This window comes from Danio rerio, chromosome 14 (assembly GCF_052040795.2).
Source record: "Danio rerio strain M-AB ecotype USA chromosome 14, GRCz13ab, whole genome shotgun sequence".
Lineage (NCBI taxonomy): Eukaryota > Metazoa > Chordata > Actinopteri > Cypriniformes > Danionidae > Danio > Danio rerio.
Window position 1 is genome coordinate 1,056,798 of NC_141034.1, and position 17,708 is coordinate 1,074,505.

Genomic DNA, 17,708 nt, shown 5'->3' on the forward strand with positions numbered 1-17,708 from the left:
GATAAGAGTCATCATTAACATTACTAAAGCTCATATTCGGGATTTCAGCAAAGCCCTAAAGGTAACTAACAGCTGAAAGTGTTTAAGAAATCATGCAGGAGAGTGAGGGAATCTGTCAGGGTCTATAATCCATTAAAGCTCACAGGAGAAATGTTGCAAGCGGAGCCAAAGGGTTTTGCAGAATCAGGAGGGTTGGCAAAACAAATGAAAAAACAAATCAAGGATGCATTAGAAAGTTAGAGCGGCGACACAGAAGTTCAGTGAACCTCCCGGAGGAGAAACGTTTAGTTCTCCCGCAGCATCGATGGGCAGATCAGCCAATGTTAATGCTGTTTTGTGCGGTCAGAAGCATTGTGATCATCAAAGTGCAATGCAGCTGAAAATACAGCACATATCACTAAAGAAAACACACAACACTCAGATCCCAGGGCTTCTATACTGTAGAATAATGTATATTTGTCATCATTATTTACATTTTTTTTTAGAATTGATCTGGACATTTCATTCATTCATTAAGAGATGCTTACTGTTTATCCAAAAGCAAGAATAAAAGAAGCACTTCAAATAATCAGCGTTGTAGCATATTAATGCTTGACCATTTTTTTTATTTAATTAAAAGAATATATATATATTTTACTATTTTACTTTTTTTATATATGTATATATATTAATTTATTTTTTAATTTAATTTAATTTGTTGGGACAATATCAGTTATTTGGGGCAGAGCTGTCATTCTTTAGGGTGGGGCTATTAGTTCCTTTAGGGTGGAGCTATCACTCATTTAGGAAGGAGTTATCGGCCCTTAAAGGAGGAGCTATCAGTCATGTAGTGTGGGGCTATTAGTTCATTTAGGGTGGAGCTATCAGTGTTTTAGGGTGGAGCTATCAGTTCTTTAGAGAGAAGCTATTGGTCCTTTAGGGTGAAGCTATCAGTTGTTTAGGGTGGAGCTATCCTTCGTTTAAGGTGGGTCTTAGTTCCTTTATTTATTATTATTATTATTATTATTATTATTATTATTTAGGGTGGAGCTATCAGTGCTCTAGGGTGGGGCTATCAATTCTATCAATATTATTCATTTGGGATGGGCTATCAGTCATTTAGGGCGGGACTATCAGTCATTTAGGATGGGGCTATCAGTCATTTAGGGTGGGGTTATCAGTCATTTAGGGTGGGGCTATCAGTCATTTAGGGTGGGGTTATCAGTCATTTAGGGTGGGGTTATCAGTCATTTAGGGTGGGGTATCAGTCATTTAGGGCAGCGCTATCAGTCATTTAGGGTGAGGCTATCAGTCATTTAGGGTGGGGTTATCAGTCATTTAGGGTGGGGCTATCAGTCATTTAGGGTGGGGCTATCAATCTTTTAGGGCAGGGCTATCAGACATTTAGGGTGGGGCTATCAGTAATTTAGGGCAGCGCTATCAGTCATTTAAGGTGGGGCTATCAGTCATTTAGGGTGGGGTTATCAGTCATTTAGGGTGGGGCTATCAGTCATTTAGGGTGGGGTTATCAGTCATTTAGGGTGGGGTTATCAGTCATTTAGGGTGGGGCTATCAGTCATTTAGGGTGGGGTTATCAGTCATTTAGGGTGGGGCTATCAGTCATTAAGGGTTGAGTTATCAGTCATTTAGGGTGGGGCTATCAGTCATTTAGGGTGGGGCTATCAGTCTTTTAGGGCGGGGCTATTAGTTATTTAAGGTGGGGCAATCAGTCACTAAGATAATGGCTTTCAGTCCTTTAGGGTGGAGCTATCAGTCATTTAGGTAGAAATTATCAGTCCTTTAGGGTAGTGTTATCAGTCATTTAGGATAGGAGTATCAGTCATTTAGGGAGGAGCTATCAGTCATTTAGGGCGGGGCTATCGGTCCTTTAGGGAGGAGCTATCAGTCATTTAGGATAGGGGTATCAGTCATTTAGGGAGGGGCTATCAGTCCTTTAGGTAGGAGCTATCAGTCATTTAGGATAGGGGTATCAGTTATTTAGGGAGGAGCTATCAGTCATTTAGGGCGGGGCTATCAGTTCTTTAGGGAGGAGCTATCAGTCATTTAGGATAGGGGTATCAGTCATTTAGGGTGGGGCTATCAGTTATTTAGGGCAGGGCTATCAGTGATTTAAGGCGGAGCTATCAGTCATGTAGGATAGGGATATTGGTCATATATGGTGGAGCTATCAGTCATTTAGGGCGATGCTATCAGTTATTTAGGGCAGGGCTATCAGTCATTTCGGGCGGGGCTCTCAATTTGTTAATACCTAACTTGGTTTATTTTGTTTTCAAAGCCTCTCTTTCAACAATCTAATCCAAACAAAATCCTCCATCCCCTACATTTGTCTTATTTCAGGACAATCATGACAAGTTTAAGCGAGTAACGAAGAACAGGCCGCTGGTTGAAGACTGCACCTTCTGACTTGGACATTTTCATCCTGTTTAAATGTCGTCACTTTTAACACTTTTAACCTAAATCCGTTATCTGCTCTTGTGTTTCTGTAAAGCCCCCATTAAGAGCAGTTTTCCTGATGCCGTTTCATTAAAGACACTGTGAGAGATGCTTCAGTGTGCTCTGGAGACACAGTAATGATGCATATATGTGGATGGATGTATCCCATACGCTGCCTGTAGAATGCAAACCCGGGAAAACAGGAGCATCTGCCAAAATGAATCCCTCAACTCATCCCAAACAATCCTCTCCTCACCTGCCTGTCAGAACAGGAACGCTCTCCTCATTATTCCTAATGGTGTTTTAATTGACAGGGTGTGTGTGTGTGTGTGTGTGGATGGAGAAGCTGACGCACAGCAGAGCCGGATCAGTGCCAGGAGCAGATAATACCGTCTGTCTTCCGCTTTCTACGGTGGCCGAGAGAGCTTAATGTGCTGCATTTGCTCACAACGCAAACAAATTACTAAAACAGATGCATTTCCTCACAACACACTGCTGTTTCAAAATGTGACGAGATTTAGGACCACTTCAATTGACCCGATTGATTAAATTTTGATTCAACAAATCTACAACAACAACAAAAATAATCAGTGGTAAATCATCAAGTTAACACACGCTGTATTAAAAATCGAGGGGGGCACAAACTTTCACCCAACGCTGTAAATCAGCTCCACTGAAGCGTCCCTGCAGTCTGAAATCTCCATTGAGTGCCCTGAACTATGAAACCAGCAAGAAAAGGGTCGAGAGAAGGTCAGTAAAGCTTCATCCAGCCATAAAGCGGCCCGATCACGGGAGAGAAGCCGGAAACATGTTTAATTATATCATTCATCTCTAAACCAGCAGCGCTCAGAGACTGAAGAGAAATCAGCACACTTCATCAGCCAACGCTTTAATTAAAACACTATTCTACAGTGTTTTAGCTCAGAGTTAATGACTCTCACACTCCACAAAACAAACCATTCGCATTAGGAAACAAGAGTGTCGGCGGAAATACACTGTATAGTTCACATTGAACTGCATTTGCTACAATAATCTACTGCAGTCAGCTGTTATTACATATTTATTAATACAAATCGTAACAATTAAAGGAGTTGAATGGTCTGATAATAAATAAATGAATGGTGTTGTACAGTTTTTAATTAACTTTTTAAGGCGTAAGGCAAAGGTTGCTGTTTGTTATTAAAGATCAGAGATTTATGATCCAGTTGATGACCCGCTGACCATATCCTGATTAATAATATACACAAAAAGGAAATAAATCCACTTTAAATCAATCAGTTAATAAATAAATGTAAAAATAAAAGTAAATAAATAACTAAATAAATGTGATTTCTATAAATAGAATAAAATATTTATTTAGCTATTAATTTACTTTAATTTTATTTATGTAAGGCAAATAAAAAAGTGGTGAATAAACAAACAAAGCAAATAAATTAATTAAATTAAAGTAAATAAATAAATCTGAGAAAATAAATCAAGCAATACATTTTAATTTAAAAATTATGTTTAAGTAAATGGAAATATACAAATGAGAAAATGCATATAATAACAAATTGTGTAAAAACAAAGTAAATGAATGTAAATTATTTATAAATAAATGACTTTGAAGATTTAAAATGTAAAAGTAATAATTAAAAATAAATAAATAAACAAATAAATAAAATTTAATAAAAATATTTAGGTAAACTAATAACGAAATAGTTTGATTTCAGTAAATAGAATTAAATCATATTTAGTTATTTATTTACTTTAACTTTATTTATTAATGTAAATTAATAATTAAATAAATGTGATTTTAATAAAAAAGATTAAACTTAAATCTGCAATCATTTAATTAATTGCAAATCAATAAATATGCAGACTTAAAAATGTCTGTAATAAATAAATAAACCAAGTAAATAAACTAGTTAAAGTAAGGTAAATAAATAAATCTGAGAAATTAAATCAAGCAATACATTTTAATAAAAAAATTATATTTAAGTAAAAGCAAATGAATGCGAAAATGCATATAATAACAAAATCTAAGTAAATGAATGTAAATAATTTGTAAATAAATTAATTAGAAGATTTCAAATGTAAGGCAAATAAAAATTAGTATTTTTTTAAATTTAGTAATTTATTTACTTTTATTTTTGCAGAGTAAATGAATAGCAAAATAAGTATGATTTCAATAAATAAACTTACGTCTGTGATCATTTAAGCAAATGCAAATAATATAAATTGTAAATCAATAAATATGCAGACCAAACAATCTAAGACAAATAAAAAAGTGATAAATTGAATAAATAAATTGAATTTATGTAAATAAATAAATCTAAGAAATTAAATTAAGCAATAAATTAGTTGGCTGACCAGCGACCTTCTTGCTGTGAGGCCACAGTACTATCCACTGAGCCACCGCGTCGCCCCTTAGTGAAAGTGATGTATTTATTTACTTACATTTTATTATGTACTGTTGTTTATTTATTCATTTATTTACCACTCTTTTATTTGCCTTACATTTTTAACTCTGTATATTTATTTATTTACACTTTATTTAAATTTATTTACTTACATTTTGTTATTATATGTATTTTCTCATTGATATAGTTGCATTTACTTTAATTATTTTTTTTTTTAATTTCTCAGATTTATAAATTTATATGTATTACAGCCCCATAATTGGCCTATTTTCTAGAATATCTAAATATATTGTCTTGTTTTAATTTTTATACATTTTTATTATATTTTTTTAATTGTTTTTGTTATTTTAAAATTTAATTAAACTTGTTTTTATCTTATTATTTTATTTATTATTATTATTATTATTATTATTATTATTATTATTATTATTATTATTATTTTGCTTTATTTATTTTATTTTATTTATTTATTTATTTATTTAATTTTTGCTTATTGTCTTGTTTGCTTCTCTTTTTTGTTTCAAGTAAAAACGAAGTGAGTTTTCCCTTAAAATAAGCAAAATAATCTACCAATAGTGGGAAGCTGAATACTATTGTTTTCACTTTGACATTAGATTACTTTTCTTCCCCCATTGTCAGATTATTTTGCTTGTTTTAAGGTAAAACTCACTTGATTTTGACAAATTATTTCTGAAAACAACACAATATTTTGTTCTTGTTTAGAAATCACTTATTGATTAAGAAATATTTAGATATTTAGACCAGAAACAAGACGAAACTCTCCGTGAGTGAGCGTTATTAGCAGTTTATGGCTTTCCTCCTGAACAGAAGAAATGTTTCAGAAACTCTCAGCTGCTCTTTTTCTAGCCAAGGACAGTTTCAATCACAGAGATCGATCTAAAACGAGGTCAAAACGCCATAAAACACCACACGACTCAACAGCTAGTGAATTATAAAGACGTGGGATAGATGTGTGTGAAGAAACAGAATGAATTATACGTCGCACCCATTTACTGGAGAGCCACATTTGCTGAAACACTACTGATTCTGATAGAAATGTATTAATAAATAGATTTTAAATATGTTTTTAAGTGGTGGTGGAATGGTGGCTCAGTGGTTAGCACTACTTCAAAGCAAGTAGGTCGCTGGTTGGAGTCCCGGCTGGGTCAGCTGGCGTTTCTGTGTGGAGTTTGCATGTTCAAACACATGCGCTATAGGGGAAATGATTAACTAACTTGGCCGTAGTGTATGAGTGTGTGTGAATGTAAGAGTGTATGGGTGTTTCCCAGTGTTGGATTGCTGCTGGAAGGGCATCCACTGCTTAAAAACATATGCTGGATAAGTTGGCGGTTCATTCCACTGTGGCGACTACTGATTAATATAGGGACTAAGCTGAAAAGAAAATGAATGAACTGCACATTCAATTCCCAGAGATGGGTTGGGGTTGGAAGGGCATCCGCTGTGTAAAAATGTGCTAAATTGGCGGTTCATTCCGCTGTGGCGACCCTGGATTAAATAAAGGGACTAAGCCGACAAGAACATGAATAAATGAATGAATGAACTGCACATTTATTCAGATGGTCTGCAATAATTCTCTCTCTCTCTTTCTCTCCAGGTGTTGCTGTAAAATATAAAATATTCATAAATGCAAAACAGGGCTGGAGTGAGAGTTTAAAGGCAGAACGTTTGTCACACTTATAGTGAAAGACATCGGCTGACCTCTGTGTCTCCGTACGGTTCGTGTTTTTCCCTCTGGAATGACATTCTCAAAGAAATCCAGCATGAAATCTCTGCTTCTCTAAATCTGCCCTTCAGGAATGCTGCACACGTTCACACACACACACACACACCAAACCTGTCACATGTGTGTTTGTGAACACGCAGGCTGGAATTTTAAGCATGTTTATTCTGTAATTCATTGTTTTGGTGACCCTGAGGGAAACTTCTACATGAATTTCACCTGGAGGTTTAAAATAATAATAATAATAATGAAAACCATCTGGACCAGAAAGACCAGGCTGCATTATAACATTATTCATATGATTTGCTGCTGAGTTCAGGTTTTAGGAAATATGTAGCCACTTTCATACCAGAGCTGCAGGACTTACATTTTACATTTTTGTTTCTTGTAAAAAGCTAGACATTGAAATGCATGCGCTATTTATAAGGATTTACTCTATACACTCACTGGCCACTTTATTAGGTACACCTTACTAGTACCGGGTTGGACCTTTTTTGCCTTCAGATCTGCCTTAATCCTTCATGGCGTAGATTCAACAAGCTACTGAAAATATTCCTCAGAGATTTTGCTCCATGTTGACATGATAGCATCACACAGTAGATGCAGATTTGTCGGCTGCACATCCATGATGCCAATCTCCCGTTCCACCACATCCCAAAGCTGCTCTATTGGATTGAGCTCTGGTGACTGTGGAGTATTTGAGTACAGTGAACTCATCGTCATGTTCAAGAAACCAGTCTGAGATGATTGAGCTTTATGACATGCTGCGTTATCCTGCTGGAAGTAGCCATCAGAAGATGGAGACACTGTGCTCATAAAGGGATGGACATGGTCAGCAGCAATACTCAGGTAGGCTGTGGCGTTGATGCTCAATTGGTACTAATGGAGCCAAAGAAAATCTCCCCCACACCATTACACTCACTGGATATTTCCTCTTTGTCGGACCATTCTCTGTAAACCCTAGAGAGTCTGGCAGCAACAACCATGCCACGTTCAGAGTCTCTTAAATCCCCTTTCTTTCCCATTCTGATGCTCGCTTTGAACTGCAGCAGATCGTCTCAACCATGTCTACATGCCTAAATGCAGAGAGCTGCTGCCGTGTGATTGGCTGATTAACGAGCAGTGGGACAGGTGTACCTAATAAAGTGGCCGGTGAGTGTTATATTTATTTATATGAAAGGAAAAAAGCTACAGGTTTAAATATTTATGCAGGTTCTAAATATTTGCTACACATTTTTTTTACAGTGCTTGTCATTTTATTCGTGCATAAATAAAACCGTGAAGCTTAAATTCTGTCTTTTTCTATTGTTCATTCATTTATTAATTTTCTTTTCGGCTTAGTCCCTTTATTAATCTGGGGTCGCCACAGTGGAATGAACCGCCAACTTATCCAGCACGTTTTTACGCAGTGGATGCCCTTCCAGCCGCAACCCATCTCTGGGAAACATCAATTCACACTCATTCACACTACAGACGATTTAGATTACCCAGTTCCTCTATAGCGCATGTGTTTGGACTGTGGGGGAAACCGGAGCACCGTGAGGAAACCCACGTGAACGCAAGGAGAACATGCAAACTCCACACAGAAATGCCAACTGACCTAGCCGAGGCTCGAATCAGCAACCTTCTTGCTCTAAGGCGACAGCACTACCTACTGCGCCACCGCGCCGCCTTTTTAATTGTATAAAAGTTACCAAAAAAAATCAACAATTTAATGTATTTGTTTTGTTACTGGAAAGACGTACATTTTAAGAAATAAAGGCATTTTAATAACACAGTAAAAAACAATAAAATTAAATGTAACGTCACTAAAGTTGGCACAACTTTTTATTTTTTGTGAGAATGGAAAGGCTACACGTTGATATTATTGTGGTAATTTAAGTATTTACCATATATTTCAGTTTATATGTACATAAATAAAAACCAGAAGTTTAAATTCTGACTTTTATCACAGTATTTTAGTTTAAAAACGTTTAATTTATTTGTTTTATTGCTGAGAAGACATTCATATTAAGAAATTTAGTATTTTTTTAAGAACAGAGTAAAAACTCTCTAAATTTAACCACTGAATTTGGTGCAGGATTGACATTTTGTTAGTTTGCTAGCTTGCTTTTTTGCTTGTCTAATAGTATATGTTATTGATTATTTATAATAATAGTATTTATTAGTATTTAGCATTTAAATAGTATTTATTATTTAAAAATATGTAATAATACTGAGTTTCATTTGAATATTGTTAACATTTTTACAAGCTAATATTATAATAAAGTCAATTAATGATGGATAATTCTTACAGTATTATAATAAAACCACAAGATAACAGGTTATATCTGATCCACTCCATGCATACCTATAAATAAAATAAGCAGCTTCACTTGTTATGCACCAAAATACGTGTCAAATCACACTAAATATTTCGCCTGACAGTAAACAATGCCTTCCATCTGTGCTCATCACTGATAACAGAAATGAATATTAGCCGTAGATGAAGCAGATCTGAGGTCAGCTCTTCTTTCTAGCCAAACCTCATTTGTTTCTGCCCAGCGATGAACAATTAATGTGTGACGCGTTCAGACGATCAATGAGCTCAATGCTGATGCATAAAACACCTCTGATGCTGGAGCCACAGGCTGAACACCAAGCAGACCATTAAAACAGATTGCTTTTATGAGCTGCGGAAAATATATGTGACCCTGGAGCACAAAACCTGTCTTACACCCTGTCCCATAAACAACGTGACACGACAGCATTCCAGCGACAAGCAATTTGTCTGCCTGCACCAAACACGACACGACAGAAACATTTAAACACCAGCCACTGCTCTCACAAGGGCTTTTAATGCAATTATTACATATTAGATATGGACCAATCATAGACCAAAGAGACATGAAGAACGCATTTAAAGTACACTTTAAACAGCAATTAGATTTATTTACTTTAAAAAGGTTAGTAAACACATTGGTTAAATAGCGATTAGTTGACTTTATGCTTTAGAAAGTGAGTAAACACATTGGTTTTATAGCGATTAGTTGACTTTGTGCTTTAGAAAGTGAGTAAACACATTGGTTTAATAGCGATTAGTTGACTTTGTGCTTTAGAAAGTGAGTAAACACATTGGTTTTATAGCGATTAGTTGACTTTGTGCTTTAGAAAGTGAGTAAACACATTGGTTTAATAGCGATTAGTTGACTTTGTGCTTTAGAAAGTGAGTAAACACATTGGTTTAATAGCGATTAGTTGACTTTGTGCTTTAGAAAGTGAGTAAACACATTGGTTTTATAGCGATTAGTTGACTTTGTGCTTTAGAAAGTGAGTAAACACATTGGTTTAATAGCGATTAGTTGACTTTGTGCTTTAGAAAGTGAGTAAACACATTGGTTTAATAGCGATTAGTTGACTTTATGCTTTAGAAAGTGAGTAAACACATTGGTTTAATAGCGATTAGTTGACTTTGTGCTTTAGAAAGTGAGTAAACACATTGGTTTTATAGCGATTAGTTGACTTTGTGCTTTAGAAAGTGAGTAAACACATTGGTTTAATAGCGATTAGTTGACTTTGTGCTTTAGAAAGTGAGTAAACACATTGGTTTAATAGCGATTAGTTGACTTTGTGCTTTAGAAAGTGAGTAAACACATTGGTTTAATAGCGATTAGTTGACTTTGTGCTTTAGAAAGTGAGTAAACACATTGGTTTAATAGCGATTAGTTGACTTTATGCTTTAGAAAGTGAGTAAACACATTGGTTTTATAGCGATTAGTTGACTTTGTGCTTTAGAAAGTGAGTAAACACATTGGTTTTATAGCGATTAGTTGACTTTATGCTTTAGAAAGTGACTAAACACATTGGTTTAATAGCGATTAGTTGACTTTGTGCTTTAGAAAGTGAGTAAACACATTGGTTTAATAGCGATTAGTTGACTTTATGCTTTAGAAAGTGAGTAAACACATTGGTTTTATAGCGATTAGTTGACTTTATGCTTTAGAAAGTGAATAAACACATTGGTTTAATAGCGATTAGTTGACTTTATACTTTAGAAAGTGAGTAAACACATTGGTTTAATAGCGATTAGTTGACTTTATACTTTAGAAAGTGAGTAAACACATTGGTTTAATAGCGATTAGTTGACTTTATACTTTAGAAAGTGAGTAAACACATTGGTTTAATAGCGATTAGTTGACTTTATACTTTAGAAAGTGAGTAAACACATTGGTTTAATAGCAATTAGTTGACTTTATACTTTAGAAAGTGAGTAAACACATTGGTTTAATAGCGATTAGTTGACTTTGTGCTTTAGAAAGTGAGTAAACACATTGGTTTAATAGCGATTAGTTGACTTTATACTTTAGAAAGTGAGTAAACACATTGGTTTAATAGCGATTAGTTGACTTTATGCTTTAGAAAGTGAGTAAACACATTGGTTTAATAGCGATTAGTTGACTTTATACTTTAGAAAGTGAGTAAACACATTGGTTTAATAGCGATTAGTTGACTTTATGCTTTAGAAAGTGAGTAAACACATTGGTTTAATAGCGATTAGTTGACTTTATGCTTTAGAAAGTGAGTAAACACATTGGTTTAATAGCGATTAGTTGACTTTATGCTTTAGAAAGTGAGTAAACACATTGGTTTAATAGCGATTAGTTGACTTTATGCTTTAGAAAGTGAGTAAACACATTGGTTTAATAGCGATTAGTTGACTTTGTGCTTTAGAAAGTGAGTAAACACATTGGTTTAATAGCGATTAGTTGACTTTATGCTTTAGAAAGTGAGTAAACACATTGGTTTTATAGCGATTAGTTGACTTTGTGCTTTAGAAAGTGAGTAAACACATTGGTTTAATAGCGATTAGTTGACTTTATGCTTTAGAAAGTGAGTAAACACATTGGTTTTATAGCGATTAGTTGACTTTATACTTTAGAAAGTGAGTAAACACATTGGTTTAATAGCGATTAGTTGACTTTATGCTTTAGAAAGTGAGTAAACACATTGGTTTTATAGCGATTAGTTGACTTTATGCTTTAGAAAGTGAGTAAACACATTGGTTTAATAGCGATTGGTTGACTTTATACTTTAGAAAATGAGTAAACACATTGGTTAAATAGCGATTAGTTGACTTTATACTTTGGAAAGTGAGTAAACACATTGGTTTTATAGCGATTAGTTGACTTTATACTTTGGAAAGTGAGTAAACACATTGGTTAAATAGTGATTAGTTGACTTTATACTTTAGAAAATGAGTAAACACATTGGTTAAATAGCGATTAGTTGACTTTATACTTTGGAAAGTGAGTAAACACATTGGTTTTATAGCGATTAGTTGACTTTATACTTTAGAAAGTGAGTAAACACATTGGTTTTATAGCGATTAGTTGACTTTATACTTGGGAAAGTGAGTAAACACATTGGTTAAATAGCGATTAGTTGACTTTATACTTTAGAAAGTGAGTAAACACATTGGTTTTATAGCGATTAGTTGAGTTTATACTTTAGAAAGTGAGTAAACACATTGGTTTTATAGCGATTAGTTGACTTTATACTTTAGAAAGTGAGTAAACACATTGGTTTTATAGCGATTAGTTGACTTTATACTTTGGAAAGTGAGTAAACACATTGGTTAAATAGCGATTAGTTGACTTTATACTTTAGAAAATGAGTAAACACATTGGTTAAATAGCGATTAGTTGACTTTATACTTTGGAAAGTGAGTAAACGCATTGGTTTTATAGCGATTGGTTGACTTTATACTTTAGAAAGTGAGTAAACACATTGGTTTTATAGCGATTAGTTGACTTTATACTTGGGAAAGTGAGTAAACACATTGGTTTAATAGCGATTAGTTGACTTTATGCTTTAGAAAGTGAGTAAACACATTGGTTTAATAGCGATTAGTTGACTTTGTGCTTTAGAAAGTGAGTAAACACATTGGTTTTATAGCGATTAGTTGACTTTGTGCTTTAGAAAGTGAGTAAACACATTGGTTTAATAGCGATTAGTTGACTTTGTGCTTTAGAAAGTGAGTAAACACATTGGTTTAATAGCGATTAGTTGACTTTGTGCTTTAGAAAGTGAGTAAACACATTGGTTTAATAGCGATTAGTTGACTTTGTGCTTTAGAAAGTGAGTAAACACATTGGTTTTATAGCGATTGGTTGACTTTATACTTTAGAAAATGAGTAAACACATTGGTTAAATAGCGATTAGTTGACTTTATACTTTGGAAAGTGAGTAAACACATTGGTTTTATAGCGATTAGTTGACTTTATACTTTGGAAAGTGAGTAAACACATTGGTTAAATAGCGATTAGTTGACTTTATACTTTAGAAAATGAGTAAACACATTGGTTAAATAGCGATTAGTTGACTTTATACTTTGGAAAGTGAGTAAACACATTGGTTTTATAGCGATTAGTTGACTTTATACTTTAGAAAGTGAGTAAACACATTGGTTTTATAGCGATTAGTTGACTTTATACTTTAGAAAGTGAGTAAACACATTGGTTAAATAGCGATTAGTTGACTTTATACTTTAGAAAGTGAGTAAACACATTGGTTTTATAGCGATTAGTTGAGTTTATACTTTAGAAAGTGAGTAAACACATTGGTTTTATAGCGATTAGTTGACTTTATACTTTGGAAAGTGAGTAAACACATTGGTTAAATAGCGATTAGTTGACTTTATACTTTAGAAAATGAGTAAACACATTGGTTAAATAGCGATTAGTTGACTTTATACTTTGGAAAGTGAGTAAACGCATTGGTTTTATAGCGATCGGTTGACTTTATACTTTAGAAAGTGAGTAAACACATTGGTTTTATAGCGATTAGTTGACTTTATACTTGGGAAAGTGAGTAAACACATTGGTTTAATAGCGATTAGTTGACTTTATACTTTAGAAAGTGAGTAAACACATTGGTTAAATAGCGATTAGTTGACTTTATACTTCAGAAAGTGAGTAAACACATTGGTTTTATGGCGATTGGATTGACTTTATACTTTAGAAAGTGAGTAAACACATTGGTTTTATAGCGATTGGTTGACTTTATACTTTAGAAAGTGAGTAAACACATTGGTTTTATTGTGATTAGTTGACTTTATACTTTAGAAAGTGAGTAAACACATTGGTTTAATAGCGATTAGTTGACTTTATACTTTGGAAAGTGAGTAAACACATTGGTTAAATAGCGATTAGTTGACTTTATACTTTAGAAAGTGAGTAAACACATTGGTTTTATAGCGATTGGTTGACTTTATACTTTAGAAAGTGAGTAAACACATTGGTTTTATAGCGATTGGTTGACTTTATACTTTAGAAAGTGAGTAAACACATTGGTTAAATAGCGATTAGTTGACTTTATACTTTAGAAAGTGAGTAAACACATTACCTGAAAATTAACAAAATGAATTGTATGCACAATTACAAAAATTAAGTCAACTTAATTGTTCTAGGTTACACTGGATTTACTCAGTGTTTATAGTAAAGTGACTAACCACTTTTTACTGTGTATTTAAACCTAGATTGAAGGATTCTTCCATCAGAAAGCTCAAGCATCCCTATAGAAATGATCCAAACCTCTTGATTTCCAGCATCCCTCGAGTGCCAGAGACAGTTAAAAGAGACAGTAAATGTTAACATGCCAGAAATTAAAGAGATGCTTGACTTCTTCCCCCTGGCCGCTCTGGCTGTCGGCCAACACAAGAGGATGTAGAGACGTGGGAGACTTTCATTTGTGTTTGTTCTGGCAGATGAATGAGCTGCCGCTGTGTTTCTGCTTCACAGCAGTGCTGGAGAAAGTGCAAATCAAAAAACACCAAGACTGAGAAACCATCCGCAGCTCAACACAACGCTCAACACGCTACAGGACACCAGGACTCCGGCAAACTCCACAAACACTCAAAACCACACTCAGAAAGAGAGAAGAAAACAGATCACACACACACACACACACACACACAGCTCTGCTCATAAACGTACACACTTCTGCAAAATTTTAAAGAGCAGCAAACATACTATGGTAAATTATAGTAAACACTAGTGTGTTTGAACCAAACGATAGAAAAGCACTTGAATAATATGTTGAGGAAATTCTACAGTTGCTATGGTAGCGCAAAACATGTAGCAATTGATCTGTTGCGGTGATTTTACAGTTGCTATGGTAATGCAACAACTACAGTAATTGATCAATTGCATGGATTTCACAGTTGCTATTGTAACACAACAACTATAGTAATTGATCTGTTGTGGTGATTCTACAGTCGCTATGGTAACTCAACAACTATAGTAATTGTTGTGGTGATTCTACAGTCGCTATGGTAACTCAACAACTATAGTAATTGTTGCGGTGATTCTACAGTCGCTATAGTAATGCAGCAACTATAATAATTGATCTGTTGTGGTGATTCTACAGTCGCTATGGTAACTCAACAACTATAGTAATTGTTGTGGTGATTCTACAGTCGCTATGGTAACTCAACAACTATAGTAATTGTTGCGGTGATTCTACAGTCGCTATAGTAATGCAGCAACTATAGTAATTGAACTGTTGTGGTAATTCTACAGTTGCTATGGCAACGTAACTACTACTGTAATTGATTAGTTACTGTGATTATACAGTTGCTATGGTAACATAACTACAGTTATTGATCAGTTGCTGTGATTTTACAGTCGCTATGTTTACACAAACTACTATAGTAAATAATCTGTTGTGGTGATTCTACAGTTGCTATGGTAACACACCAACCTTTGATCTGTTGTGATGATTCTACAGTTGCTATGGTAATGCAACAACTTCAGTAATTGATCTGTTGTGGTGTTTCTACAGTTGCTATGGTAACACAAAAAACTACAGTAATTGATCGGTTGCGGTGATTCTACAGTTGCTATGGTAATGCAGTTACTATAGTAATTGATCTGTTGTGGTAATTCTACAGTTGCTATGGTAACGCAACAACCATAGTAATTGATCTGTTTTGCATACACACACAAATAAACACTTATGTTTGCAAACACACACACACTTTTATGTTTGCAAACACAGACACACACACAATTATGTTTGCAAACACACACACACACACACACACACACACAAATAGACACACTTGTTTTTGCAAAAACTGAACACAGAGAAGTTCTGGTGATTCTGTTACTTTCTGTTGTCGAATAAATACAAAAGGTTAGACAAACCCCCTCTGGAACACAGTGTTCAGTCTGTCCTGAATGTTTATTGGCTTTGAGCTGAACAACTTTTCATCTCAAGACTAAAAAAAAAAGAGGAATTACAGAGTGAAGGACATGCAGCTCATACTGAACACACTAAACACTGATGCTCCTGCTCTCGCTGTGTGTCTGCAGAAATATACCAACATTCTGCAACCATTTATCCTTGTGTTTGCATAACAGTATGGAATTGTGCACTCACTGTTTGTTGATGTTGATGTGGTTCGCACGTCATGACGCTGCCATGCACGATGCGATCCTGGATTAACATCCTGGATCATCATTGTTGTTGGAAGTCCATTTTTGGTGTCCTGGCCAAAGTCCCTCAATTGGTCCTTACCCATCATGGCCTCCCAATCATCCCCATCCACCGAATCGGCTCTATCACTGTCTCTCCACTCCACCAGTAGCTGATGTGTGTTGTCCTGTGGCTGCCGGAGCATGATCCAAGTAGATGCTGGACACTGCTGGTGGTGTGGAGAGACCCTCTCATGATTGTGAAGAGCTTTGGGTGTATGGCCATACACAATAAATGCACTATATATGAATACACACAGTACATTACACTGGACAATGCAATTCATACCTATTCTCTACCTCTAAACCCAACCATAACTGTAAATTATACTCAGAATCAGAGGGAAATAAGAGTTGGATAACACTCTGAAATGCTGGATTAATGAGCATTTGATTGAGATCTTCATTAAACACAGACTGCTGGCATGTGCACAGATTCTGCCTCACAGAAATTGGATGAAAATAACTCAAAAAAAAAAAGATTTCAACCCTTAACTATGATTAGCTAAAGCTCAAAAACAAACCTCTGATTAGCCTGCTGGGAGGAAAGAAATAAAGCCATGCCATCAAACGAGAGGAAAGGCCTTATAAACAATCCAAGAGAAATATAAGGAACAATATGGAGCAAAAACAGTGCCAAAATATTTGAAATAAATAGCTTGTGGAATAGCAATAATTAAAGAAAGTGCTCGCATTAAATACACTTTGCCCCGATGTATCCAACACAGACCAGATCATCTGTGAAGTAAGGATAAGAAACAGAAAGTTTGTGGGAAAGTCTCTAATGTTTGGTTCTGGGGAAAAGCAGGTGAGTTTCCATGACCTGCAGCATTTACAGGACAAATAAAACAGCGCTGTGTGTTTAGTGACACCGCAAATGAGGCTGAAATGACAGAAACACACACTCAGCCGTGATCTACAGTCACGACACGGACACAGCAGATGCACAAAACAACCTTCACACGCTGGACAGCACACACACACACACACACACACAGCAGAGCAACATCCCATAATGCATTTCAGAACTGTAAATAAACATGCAAATCACAAAATATGGAAACTGTGAATTATGGACGATTTTTACAGTGAGGCAGCCGTGGTTGCCAGATAATCATTTAAAATGCTAAAATATTCAGGAGATAAACACACTGAGGAACAACAACAAAAACATATCTTAAAACTGTCATGAAGAATGAAGATTCAAAGAGGAAACAAGACTATTTACTATAATCTTTAAGATATGTGTGCTTGTTTTGAAGGGACAGTATGTAAGTCTGACACCCAGTGGTTAAGCTAGGTATTGCACTTCTGGATCAATGCACATGTAAGTGCAGGTTGCCAGATTGGGGAAAATAATAAATTATCTGGAGAATAAAATAAATAATATTGACCTTTAGAACGGGGATTCAGCATCTACATTTATTCATGTTAAAGAGGTTTAATATGTATTCATTAGATTATAAAGCTCAGCATTGTGCTGGAGTGCAGTGAGTGCACTATTCTGTGCTTCTGAATGGCTGCATTTACATTTCTGTCCTGTTGTTTTTTTTTATTATTTAATTAGATTGACTTTTCATTTTGCTTCAGTGAATGTAATTCTATTTATAAAATTTT

The 17,708-nt window shown here is 35.0% G+C and overlaps 1 long non-coding RNA gene across 1 annotated transcript in view; it reads right to left on the reverse strand.

Annotated features, from left to right (window-relative positions):
- LOC141377648 (uncharacterized) overlaps positions 1-17,708 on the reverse strand; it is a 64,999-nt gene that overhangs the window by 40,097 nt on the left and 7,194 nt on the right. Inside the window, exon 2 of the long non-coding RNA XR_015507222.1 lies at positions 15,997-16,258. This is a non-coding gene — a long non-coding RNA (uncharacterized LOC141377648). The remainder of the gene's footprint in view (positions 1-15,996; positions 16,259-17,708) is intronic.